The sequence below is a fragment of the Motacilla alba genome, chromosome 2 (assembly GCF_015832195.1).
Source record: "Motacilla alba alba isolate MOTALB_02 chromosome 2, Motacilla_alba_V1.0_pri, whole genome shotgun sequence".
In the NCBI taxonomy this organism is placed as follows: Eukaryota; Metazoa; Chordata; class Aves; order Passeriformes; family Motacillidae; genus Motacilla; species Motacilla alba.
The window spans coordinates 65,626,012-65,638,337 of record NC_052017.1 but is presented as its reverse complement, the minus strand read 5'-3'; positions in this window follow the sequence as shown (position 1 = coordinate 65,638,337).

Here is a 12,326-nt window from a genome sequence, read left to right as displayed (position 1 = left end):
CCACACAGCTTAGCTCTGGGCCACAGCTGGATTTCCCCCATAGCATTTAAAGATTGTGCAATCCCAGAGGTTTTCAAGCTGTGACCCACTTTAGGGTGATGGGTGACACAAGGCTGGCAGCAGCTTTGCTACCATGGCTGCTGCTACCCAGAGAGATCCTTGCCCCTGCTAAGCCTAAAATCACTGTCAGGCAACAGTGACCAGCCCCAGCACTCATAGCTGAGAAATGAGACAAAATAATTTTCTCCCAGGGTCTGTAGTGACCTGTCTTACAAAAATGACCATGGTCATCAGGTTCAGAGCTATTGGCTGGACCTTTCACGCTCCTTACAATGAGGACATCCCTGTCTGTTCCTACCCAGGATTTCCTCATAACTAGAAGGCAGCAAGTATCACAGAAAACATCAACCAATTTTGGCTGGACAATAACTAACCAGTATTTACCCTTTCTCTAATATTTCTGTTTCAAAGGGAGGTGCTACAATGGTTGCATCAAGGGAACTTGGAGGTAATGGCATCCCAAGATATTGTGCCTTTCTTTCTCTAATGTTTCAAGCCAGACGATCTGCTGCAGGTTGAGTTTCTGTAGCAAAGAGTGAGAGCTACCTGTAACAAAGTTAACCATGGGATAGTTCTGGTGGAGAGACGGAGGCAATTTCTTTGATGATCTAGATGTGTAACCTGCAATGCGGTGATGATGAGCCATCTGGAATTTCCTTTTTACTGTAAACCCACCACTTTTAATTCATTGCCTGTTTTGTTGGGCTTGAAAACTGAGTAAGAATGCAGTCCAGATCTCACAAAAGCCTCCAGTCAAGGGGCAGATTCAACAGCTGAATAAGCAATAGAAGAAGTCTGTCTGGTTTTATTTCTGGTAGATGAAGTCACTTTTTGAAAAATTGGATCTATAAAACTGCAGGGCATGATACAATGATAATAAATGCATAGAAGCTTTCATATTTATTAATTGCACATATTATAAGATAGAAACCAGCCAGAGTAGTTTTCTAAATTGGGATCAAGATTTTTTAAAGCAGCAGCTCTTTCAGCTGCAGATCCTCACACAAAACACACCAGAGAAGTTTCTGAGCATCAAGAGACTGAAAACTGTAAGTATTTGAGACAAGGTAACAAGACTATCATGTGAAGTTCATAGCTGCTTTAAATTACCTTGTTCATACAAAGATGGACATTAAAAAAAAAAATAAGGTAAGAAGTGACACTTTTCAAGTCTTTTCCCAAATCAGTCAATAAAGAACAACTTCTAGAGATCACTCAGAAATTATGTGCATGTTTCCATTTACTGTTCTGAAACATGAATGATTAATGGCAAAAAACTGTTCTTATTGCTAGCTTAGAAAGTAGAAACTGAGGCACTGAAAGTTTATGTAGCTTCTTTAGAACTGCCAAAGGACTTGGGAATACAACTCCTGTCCTTGCTCTCAAGGTCGCCCATTAACTTTCCAGAAGTGGGAGATGTTACTGTGATGACTGTATTGTTTCCCTTAGAGTGAAAGGCAAGTCTCCTCCCACACAATTTTCTTGATATTGTTTGTTAAATTCCTTCTTATGGCTGTCAACAGGGCATTTAAAAATAAAATATTCTGTGAATTCTGTGAATTTAAAAACCAAAATATATAAAGGGAAAGCTATTCCACATGGCAGGTATAAAAAGCAACAGTTCTAAGGATTAATGCAAATATTAAAATGTACCTCCTACAGTTAACCTAGTGTTATTCATGATTTCTGTTACACTACCCAAAGGTGTTTCATTGTTTCCTACAAAAAGGATATTTGAATTTTTTCTTTTACTTTTATCCCAGTAATTAGTCATGACTGACATTTAGAGATATGCAGGGCTTGATACCCCAATGCAATTTCTTTTGATGGTCCTTGAATTAAGCTCAGGGCTAGAGGAAAACATTTCCCTGCACCTCTGCCCTTTATTTTTAAATGAATGTCATCCAAACGGCATTGCCACTCAAATCTTACAGCAAAATTCTTCACATGTTGCTACTGCAATGTGGGAATCTCTAAAATTGTCCCCCGTAGGTTCAAATTCAGCCCCTGAAGGTTCACTTGAGTTTAATTTCACTAATCACACGGGGACAGTTATTTTTTGCTCTTGTTCAGCTTCTCTTTCACTTGCAAGCATGCACACACATGCACACACACACACTCTCACTCACTCATGCTGCATCCCTCCCTTTCCATTGCACTTAAGTCCAGACCAGTCTGACCATTCCCGCTCATGAGCGGAGAGCGACACAGCACCACGGTGTCTAAAGACCACAGGTGGGTCCTGTGCTTCAAGCCAATTTATTCACATTTGCGATGGTAAGATTGATTTTTATCCTGCATTTCTGAGTTTATTTAACTGATTTCAGAAATTGCCACAGAGGTGGGGGCAGAGATCGTCTTCAAGGTTGTTGTCATCCGGAATTTTATGTCCTTCATTTTCTTTCACTCTGTATGCCTGTCACATCGGCTTAACTGTGAGTAGCGTACTAGCCAGTACCTCTGGCATACTGTATATTAATAGAATATTGATATATCCCAAATACTGTTGTGGGATTCATCATTTGGTAAATCCTCTGCCGTCTGCAGTTTTACAGAGCTGTTTAATTAGCAATTTTACAACCTCCTATTCTCTCATTAAATTAATTAATAATTAAGTTCAAATATAGGCATCTTTAATGTCATAATTATATTTCAGTTTTATGGTCACCAGAGTTTAGCTCATTAGGCAAGGTAGTCATAAACCATAGCTCTATTTAGGGGCTGAGGCACTGATGCTCAGGTAGTTCGCTTCTGTGTGGTATTTTTTATCCTTCTCACTTTCTCCTCTTCTTTCCCTGTCTGCCCCCTCCTCTCCCTGATTCTCCTGCTCCACTCCCTTTCATTGCTCTCTGCTAACATCGGCGGTTTTTTCCTGTGGCACCACTTTCTCATTCATATGTCATGTTACAAAGAAACCCTGTCACACACCCTCACAGCCCTCCCCTCCCTGTTAGTTTCTCTGTGATGCTGTGCAGCAATGCTGGCCTGCTGTGGGTCCTGTTTCCTTGCATCCCTAGGGACCATCACCTTCAGTGCTGTGCACCCAGCAGTAGCAAATTTCATGTAGCATCCTACCAGGGACGTTGTATTCCTTTTTGACTGTGAGATTTACCAAGGCACGGGATGTAATAATGACATTTCACACAGTATGGTATGTTGTGCCTTGTTTTATATGTAGTGGATTTATTTCAGTCATTATCACTGATTAAACCAGCTTAGTTGAAAAGGCAAAGCAAAACTTGGCTTTGAAATTGTTCTTATTTAATTTTGTTTGTGCTCACATAACCCAGGACAGCACTAATTATCTCTTTAGTGTAGCTCATATTTCTAATGTAATTCATATGTAAATTGTAATTTAAATCATATGGGAATGTTTGTGTTCCTTGCATATTCTCAGTAAAGAGCACAAACAGTGAATTAAAACTGTTTGGAAATGAAAACTTTATGTTGCCTTTTTTGAACTGTCTTTGATTTCTTTTGGCTTGCTGTTTCTCTAATGAATCATGATTCAATTGGATGGCTAAGGCCAATGCATTTAGTCTCTTCTCTCTGTATTTATGCAGCTTGCTCACTGGCCTGCTTTTCCTTCTGAATTTGGAAGGCAGGAGGGAGCTTTCTGCCTGCTCACCGTCTTTGAGAAAAAACATCATAAGATGGCTATTATTATTCATAAATAATATTTTCTATGACAAGAGAGCCTACGAGCATGGCATGGCACTATTTGTGTTGCTTTGCTACTCAAACAGAGCTGTGCCAGAATGTTCTTTCTGGTAGCATATCTGAATGATATTAGGTTAAAATTTTAATCCGAACCCAAACTTTCCATCTAATAACCTCAACATTTTTTTTTTGGTTAATGCAATATATGTAATATTACTGTCCTCTCTAAAAGCCGCTGCTGTCCATAACGAAGTGGTATTTTGACAGGGCAAGTAAAAATTTATTTGTGTGAGAGGAGCACAGGACAGTTAAAGTTGTTCCCAAACTTTTTAAGTTTCAGGATAGGTTTGCTTGCTGGGTGGTGTGGTACACTCTAACACCAAACACAGAACTAAGGTGGGTGCCCGGAAGGTGGGTGTGAAAACCTGAAGAACCATGGGTATCAGGTGCAACTGAGCTACCAGCTCATGTGGAAGAGAAGATGAAGCAAATGACCTGAAGGAAACAGGAAGGGTAAAAGTTCCATTGGAAGAATAATTAGACCTGAATAGCTAGCAAGTTAGTGAATGATGATGCCAGCTACACCTTTTTTGCCCTTTACATTTCCTAAAAAAACTGAACTCACCACATTAGGGAGATAATGAATGCCTGTTTCTCATCCTGCAAACACAGATCCTTGCCCAGCCCATGCCAAATGAAGTTGCCTGAGCTGTACATACAGACAGATTTACCAGGCCCAATGTTGTGGCTTTGCCCCAGCAAACTGTGACCTGACCTGCCACTGGCCACACAGGATTGTGTTTGCAGCACTTCCCCAGGTTTGGTGCAGGAGACTCATGACACAATGGTCCTAGAAGCGTCTTCCCATGGACAAGTGCTGCTCAGGCTGGTATGCAAAGCCTTCAAAGGGGAAAAATCCTGAACTCCCTGCCTCTCTGTTGTTCATGGGTACTTGCTCTGGCCAGAAGAGGGGTAAGGCTTTGAGGGCACATATTTGTGTGTTAGTCCCTGCTGCTGTAATGACGAGCTCTGGGACAGGTGACCCTGCTCACCAGTGGGAAAAATTGCACGTGCCAAGGAAGAGGCAGAGACACCAGTGAACAGGCACACCTGTTTTGTGACATCCAGTCTTCCTATTGGGAAAAATGCTCCCTAATTTACAGTAATTATCTTTCTCAGGCTTTGGGAACCCCTTACAGATAAGCTCAGCCTGTCGAGGTGCAGTGTCAGGGTGCTGTGTAGTGCAGCTGAGCAGACCATGGGCAGTGCAAGCAGGAAGGACCATGGTCTGGTTTGGTTGTGACCACAGAGCCCTCCAGGAGCCAGGTGCCCTCCAGGGAGGGACACTGCCACATTTAGGGCACGCATTTAAAGCACGTGGGGGCACACACACACACACACACACGCACTCCCCGTGACGACACCAGAGCTGTCCGAAACTATTTTCAATAATTGATTTGCTGTTTAATTGAACATCATGACTGACTAACATAGCTCATTACTTTACTCATTAGTTAATTATCGAAGAAAGTAGGACAAGTCAATAAAATGAAAGGCTGTAAATTCCAATACTAATTAGCACCATTTCCTCAGAGACATATTTAAGGGCAGATTGGCTACCCAAATGTCCCTGGACCTCGTAGATGAAGGGAAAGGGTAGACTTACCATAAATCTAGATTACTGGCAAGCAAGGCTCCTTAGCAGAAAGTAGTCAAGTACACAAGTGCTGAGCTACAAGCAGGCACCCTATTTGAACTGGAATATTGGAACGCAAGCAGCAGAGAAATTCCTATTTTTAAAAGAAAAGAGGGGGTGGGGGTGGTGAGGGAGGCAGTGCGCACACACCAGAGAGGATCCATATTTAAAATAAATTATGCAAAATGAACTACTTCTGCCAAGCAAATTTGCTTTCCCAAGCTCTCTTTCCTGGTCTCTTTACTAGCGTATGCTTATCCTCTTTTTTTGGCAGTCCAAATCCTATTCAAAACATCAGAACATCCCTTCAGAAGTGGACACATTTTAATGTGAGGATTCTAATTTATATATCTTTTTAATGTTTTTTAAATAAACTATTCAAGTAATGGAAATTATATTCTCTTGTTATTGCTTTGTAATATCTTTGTATTATCTGTCTTATCTATTATCTCAAAATTATTTTTTGTATTCTTTTTAATTTAAAGCAAATCTGATATACCATCTGAGACAGAATTTAATGGGTCCAGCAGAGCCTTAAACGAGACAAAAAGTGATTAGAAATGAAGAAAGATAGGTTCAAAGACGACTGGGACAAAAGTAGACTAAGAGAATGCATGTATGTGTACAAATGTTTGCATGCAGGGCAAGTAATTTATACATGCACGAGCACACATATATATATATACATGCACACACATTTATGTATTACAATTAAATAATAAGTGTATGTATGTATATAAAAAATGCAGACACAAACATACAGCTGCACACATGAAATATGCCTATATAGGGTTCTTATTGCTCAGTGTGGGTAAATTATCAAATTCCTTGAGTTCTGAAGTCTCAAAGCCTACAGGTCTTTCTGTCTTCCTTTAAAAACTGACACAAGAGGACTCAGACTAAAGAAAGGTTCTGTTGATATATTGGTACACTGTTCAACAGCTTGTCTAAATTTTTATAAACAACTGGGGATCAATAAAAATATATTTCCTTAATTCCTTTTATTTGGAGGCATATCCTCTGTGTCTTCCTCTCAGCAAATATCCACTTGTGAAAAATTAATTTCCAGTTAGGTGAGTGGAAATGGAGATCAAAAGTATTACCTGAACTCAACTTAAGGGAAAAAAATCACCCTAAGAATAGCTCTCGGTCTGGAGCTTTAAATATTTAGCATTTCTAAAAATATATTAATAGATTAATGTAAAAAAAGCTAACAAATGTCTGTTACTTGACTTTCTATATTTTGTGCCTACAGTTCTGATTATTAAAACACAAGTTCAGGTTTATTTTCAGTTGTTTTAAAAAGTACCTTGTCAAAGTGTTCCAAAGAATGCATGAAGTTTTTAATCAGCAGTTCTTATGAATATGACTTCTGATGCTAATAAAGCAAAACTGAAATTTAAAATTAGGGAAGAAGGGGTAAATGTGGTTGTCTTGCTTAACAGAAGGTCCTAGAAGAAATAATGTAAGGAAAATTCTCTATTTATTTTGGTAAAGTAAAATTTTAAAATAGTGTTTTTAAAATACCATTTTAAAATGGTATTTTATTATCCATGTTTGGCAGGGGATATTCGTTTGAGATGTTCTCTTTCCATTAGTGCAGGAATAAGAAAAACACCACCAGGAAAAAACTGACTGGTGAAGAAACTGGTGAGAGGAAAATATTTTCCCAATTAGATGTTCATTCAGCGTAGGCTAAAGCACAAAGTATATACAGCCTGCATAAGCACAGCACACTTGCTAGGAGTTGGAAATTATAAAGGAGAAGATCCAGAAAAGCGGGAGCTGAGATCTCTCTCTTGATTCCAGACAAAAGTGTGCCAAGCACTCTTTGATCCTGATAATTTCTTTTTTTTTTTAATGGTTCTGGTTAGATCATGCTGGATCCCTAGTTATGCTTGAACACCTTGGCTACAGGGCCTTGAGAAGAGCTCCCAGGCTGAGCAGCCAGCATACTCAGCTTGCAAGAGCTCAATATGCATGATAAGTATGGAATGGGAGAAGGCTGTGAGAGGACCCCACCTCAAGATTTAAGTCATGCTTTAGAGCCACAATGGCTCTAAATGTACAGACATACACATATGCAATTTTTACATTTTATGCTTTATCACACATAATATAATGTACATACATAATATAAGGTGATCCTCCTTTACATTTTTAACTTCTTTTCTTTATCTGTTCTCAAACACTCCAAAATTGGAGGCAGAAGTTGACTACTGAGTGCAATACCTGGCCTACTCTGAGCAAGCTGATGCAAAACGTGCAGACTGGAAGTGCTCTGGTGAATTTCAGAGGTCCTCTTTCCGAGATGGGTCCCCCAGGCCTCTGCAGCCTTTAATCAGCTGAAACTGGAGTGAAGCTGTCAGCTCCTGCTTGTGTCCTGTCAGCTTCAGTACCACTTAGAGCATCCCTGACAAATGCACAGCGCACATTTAATGGTCAATCTGTGGCCAAGCTTTTGATTTTGTGGGAAACTTTGTAAGGTTCCACTTTCTACAAGGGAAAACTTTCTAAGTTATACGGGAGGAAATTGGAGAAAAGCATCCTTCAATCAAACTCTTCTGTTTCGTGGAAAAAGCCAGCTTTATATTTTCTTTAGCAGAATGATGGATTGGCTCTCTTCAAGGTGATATCCGAGCTGGTGTAAGACAGAGCAAGGGTTATCATGCGATGGTGACACCTTTCCTCCTCTGTCAGTCAATCAGTGCTAGCCATCCCACAGAAGTGCAGCAGTCTGCTATTATGAGGGGTATTGTCATATAAATTATTCGAGCTGAAATATTTGTTAATCTCTGGTGTGTTTATAGGTTTCCCATTAAGAATTCAAATTTGAAAATATTTTCCAGCTGCAAAAAACTTCCCCAAACACCTTTCCCCCAAGTTAACTACTTCTGGTGTTGCTTCAACAACATACTACGCGTTAAGTGTCATTGTCTGGGATAAATGACTTCAAGCAAAGCTGTTCCTATATCTTTTAAAATACCAAATGTATTTTAGAATAAAGCAATGTCTCAGAGACAAACAAAAATTCTTTTTATGCTTAAATTATTTTTAGACTTTTCCCTTATCACTTTCCGTTGTGATGCCTGATGACTTTTTTTGTGAGTAGTTTGTGGGCTAAACCTATTATTTGCTAATTAAAGGTCCTTCCTTCTCCTCTTGGGAGTTTAAAATCTCTACTATTATTTCTTCACAGAGTTTGTTCCTACAATATCCCTGCTGTAAATGCAGCTGAATCTTTCCGAATGATCATAAAAATAAGGCCATGGCACATCTGAGCTGTCTGGAAGGGTGCAGAGATGAGGAGGAGCACAGACACAATTTCTTCACAAGTCAGATCAGTACCTAGCCTTCAGTTTCCCCTCAATCCCCATGGTGAAGTCATTGCAAGAGGGAAATTATTGTAACATGGCAAGACTGAGCTCCAATAAGCACATTGATCCCTGGAGATTCTGCCTTGCTGCCCCACAACACAGAAAATTTCCTGAATAGCCTCCTTCCCTAACCCCATAACAAACACAGTCTTCATAAGCAGAGGACAGAAACTTCTTTGAGGACACTCTAAGAGCTGAGTCCTCAGAAGACAGTTTTGGATACCTTCAATGCCATTCCTGTAAAATGAGGATGAAAGCACTTCTGGTCTCCTAAAGGCACCATATGAAGATTATGGCACCCTCATCCAGAGAGAAATTAGGAAATTAATTCTAAATTAATTAGAAGTTAAATTAAGCTTTGGATTAATTAATATGTAAGTGGCACCGATATATAACTATTTATTACTACTAGTAAGAGTGTTGTTAGTATCACTTTTATTATTTTTTTTAATTACTGTGGCACTTAGAAGCCCTCGCTACAGAAAAGACCACAGTTGTACCAGCAAAACAGAACAAAACATTGTCCCCTCTTCAAAGGGTAAAAGACCAATGGATGTACTTATGGGAGCAATTTTCGTCCTACCAATACAGAGAGTTGCCTAGTGAATTCTGGAAGACTATTTAAAAGAAAAAAAAATCATTCATTCTTATTGGTTCCCATAGGTGCTATGGGAAGTTAGGTGCCTAACATGCTTTAAAATCCAGGCCAGTATTAGGCAACTGCAGTTGGTGAAAAAGAATGTACACATACACTGGCAGACTTAATAAACTGAAACAGAAGACACAGCTTTAGGAAAAAAACAGCAGCAAAAATCTTTTGCAGATTTAATGAAGGAACATTTCCAGTCATGTTTAAAAAGCAAAAAAGTTTTACACACAGTCAGCCTACCAATCTTGCCAAAAAGAGTCAAAGTCAAGCTGCCCATCTCACATCAAGTAAAAGGCAGAAAAATGAGGAAATAAATAATTTTTTCTGCATATATATATATTTGAAGAATCCTTCTTTCCTGCAGCTGACTTTCGTCAAATTCTCACTGCCTCTCCCAGTCAATTTTCTCCTTCAATTAACCAATAAGTCAATTTGTTCTTTCTCCACCAGAAAAATCCCCTGCTCAGCAAAAAATGCATCATTTCACTATCAGATCAATTCATCCTTCCTTCTTGCTGTTCAATCGATAATCTCTGCATGTCCTAAACAACAAACAGGTCACTGGAAAGAATCTTGCCTAGGAAGTTTCTCTCCTATTATTTGGCATGCTACCTACATACGGTTGGCTTGCTGGGCCCCTCCTGAGCACATAAACACAGCAAATAGTCAAAACAATTCTGTGGAGGATTGGATTTTAAGACGACAGAAAGATCTGAACTGAGCTTATAGGTCCAATAACAGTGCAGCTCTTTGGATAACTGGTGAAACTATCTGTTAAACCAGAAGTGCATGCAATTTAACAATATAAAAATCAAATTAAAACTAAGGATGTGATGAAAAACCGCACCATTTTTAGGCAATATAAGGCTTTCACAAACCATACTGTCCCTCTGATTGAATTTGATAAAGGTAAGAAGAAGGGTCCATACCCAAAGCTCTAGACATCCAGAGATTGCAAATAGAGACAGCTATGCAGAAAGAAAAAAAAAATCTTCATATAAAGAATGGCTGTAAACTAGGCACTTTTCATGTGGCTTCACCAAAACCCATCAATAAAGTTGAGTACATTCAAGATGTCTTTTCAAATCCAAAATGTAAGGAAATATGTCATTAGAAAAACACATTTTCTGTGAGGTTTCACCTTCAGTACAAAGCACATACACAGGTACAAACCCAACCCTGAATGAAACACAAATACCATATAACTGGGCATAGTCAAAATGCTCAACAAATTGTGGCATGAAGTGAAAAATATGAGACATTTAGATTATATAAAATGATGCAATTAGCCAAATTGGCTTGCAGCATAGAAATGGCGAGGACCTCACAGTCCCCATAACTTTTGGCGAAGTACAACAAGCACTTTATTTGATGGTCAGGGAACAAATTTTGTGAGATTATATTTTGGGGGGGGGGGGTTCTGCAACATTTGGAAATATAAATATTTAAAATATGCACTGTTAAAAGAAACACGTCTTTATCTAATTTACTTTTTTTTATATGTTCTGCTGAATTACTTTTTTATAAGTTCTATTTTTTTTACTTTGGGTTTGGGATTTTTCTTCCTACTTCGATTGTTTGATCTCTGCAGCAGTGAGGCAGGATATAAAATTTATTTTATACTTCCAACTGTACACCAAAGCAAAAGTGAATGTTGCACCTTTTTCTCTGCCATCTATTAAGATTTGTGAATATTTTCATAACCAGAGCACTACTTGCATATATATGCATAAAAACCCATTAAATACCAAAGAGTTACCATTTTCATTCAATATGTTTCTTAATCTGTTTCGCCATTAACTGGTAATCTCAATGTAGTAGTACAAGTTAGTCTTGGGCAAAAATTTCCAGCTGTTTTATTTAGGGAAGAATGCAAATTTGGGACAAGACAAACTATTCATAAACTCGTGCTGAATTTTGTTAGTAGGTGACCTGAAACTAAGAAGAAAATCACAGAAGTCAAACCACCCCTTTCCCCTAATTTTAAACAATGTTTCCAGTTATTGCCTCAAACTGATTCGTTTCCATTCCAGGGAAAACCAGGTCTCAATTTAACCCACTTAAATACTTTCTGAACTGTGACTTACAGACACCAAAATTTCTCTAAAAACACCCAGGGAGCTGTGGTCTCCTTTGGGAGCCCTGATGTTTTTTGATTGCCTTGCAGGTGAGAACATCATTTGCGTCAAAGAGCTCCTGGTTCAAAGGCTCCTCCCTGCAAGGATGTTATGTCTCCAATTACACACTGACAGTACCTTTGCAATGAGGTGGGAGATCCCACAGCACCTCCAGTCAGATTCTATGGAGGATAGGGGGAGCCTTATTGCACTCTACAACTACCCAAAAAGAGGTTGTAGCAAGGTGGGGGCTTGTCTCTTCTCTCAGGTAACAAGTGATGGGATGAGGGGAAATGGCCTCAAGCTCCACCAAGGGAGGCTTAGATGGATAATATAGACTTTCTTTTCCACTGAAGGGGTTATCAGGCACTGAAACAGGCTGCCCAGGGAAGTGGTGGTATTGCCATCCTTGGAAGTGTTCAAAAGATGCTTGGATGTGGCACTTAGAGATATGGTTTAGTAGTGAACACAGTGGTGCTGGGTTAATGTTAGACTTGATAAACTTAGCAATTCTATGATTCTGGTAAAGAGATGGAGATTACTATTGTAAAAGATGTTACAAAACACAAAAACATTAGCAGCCTCTACAACTGAGAAGCTGGAATTAGATACAGCTTCTTTGAGACAAAAACATCTTCACTTTTAGGACCGCTTAAGTCTACATGTATAGCAACTGGCTCATGGGTCAGGCACAAGGAGTTATGGAGAATAGGGTGACATCAGACTAGGGATCTGCCACTAGTGGGGTTCCACAGGGCTCCATCCTC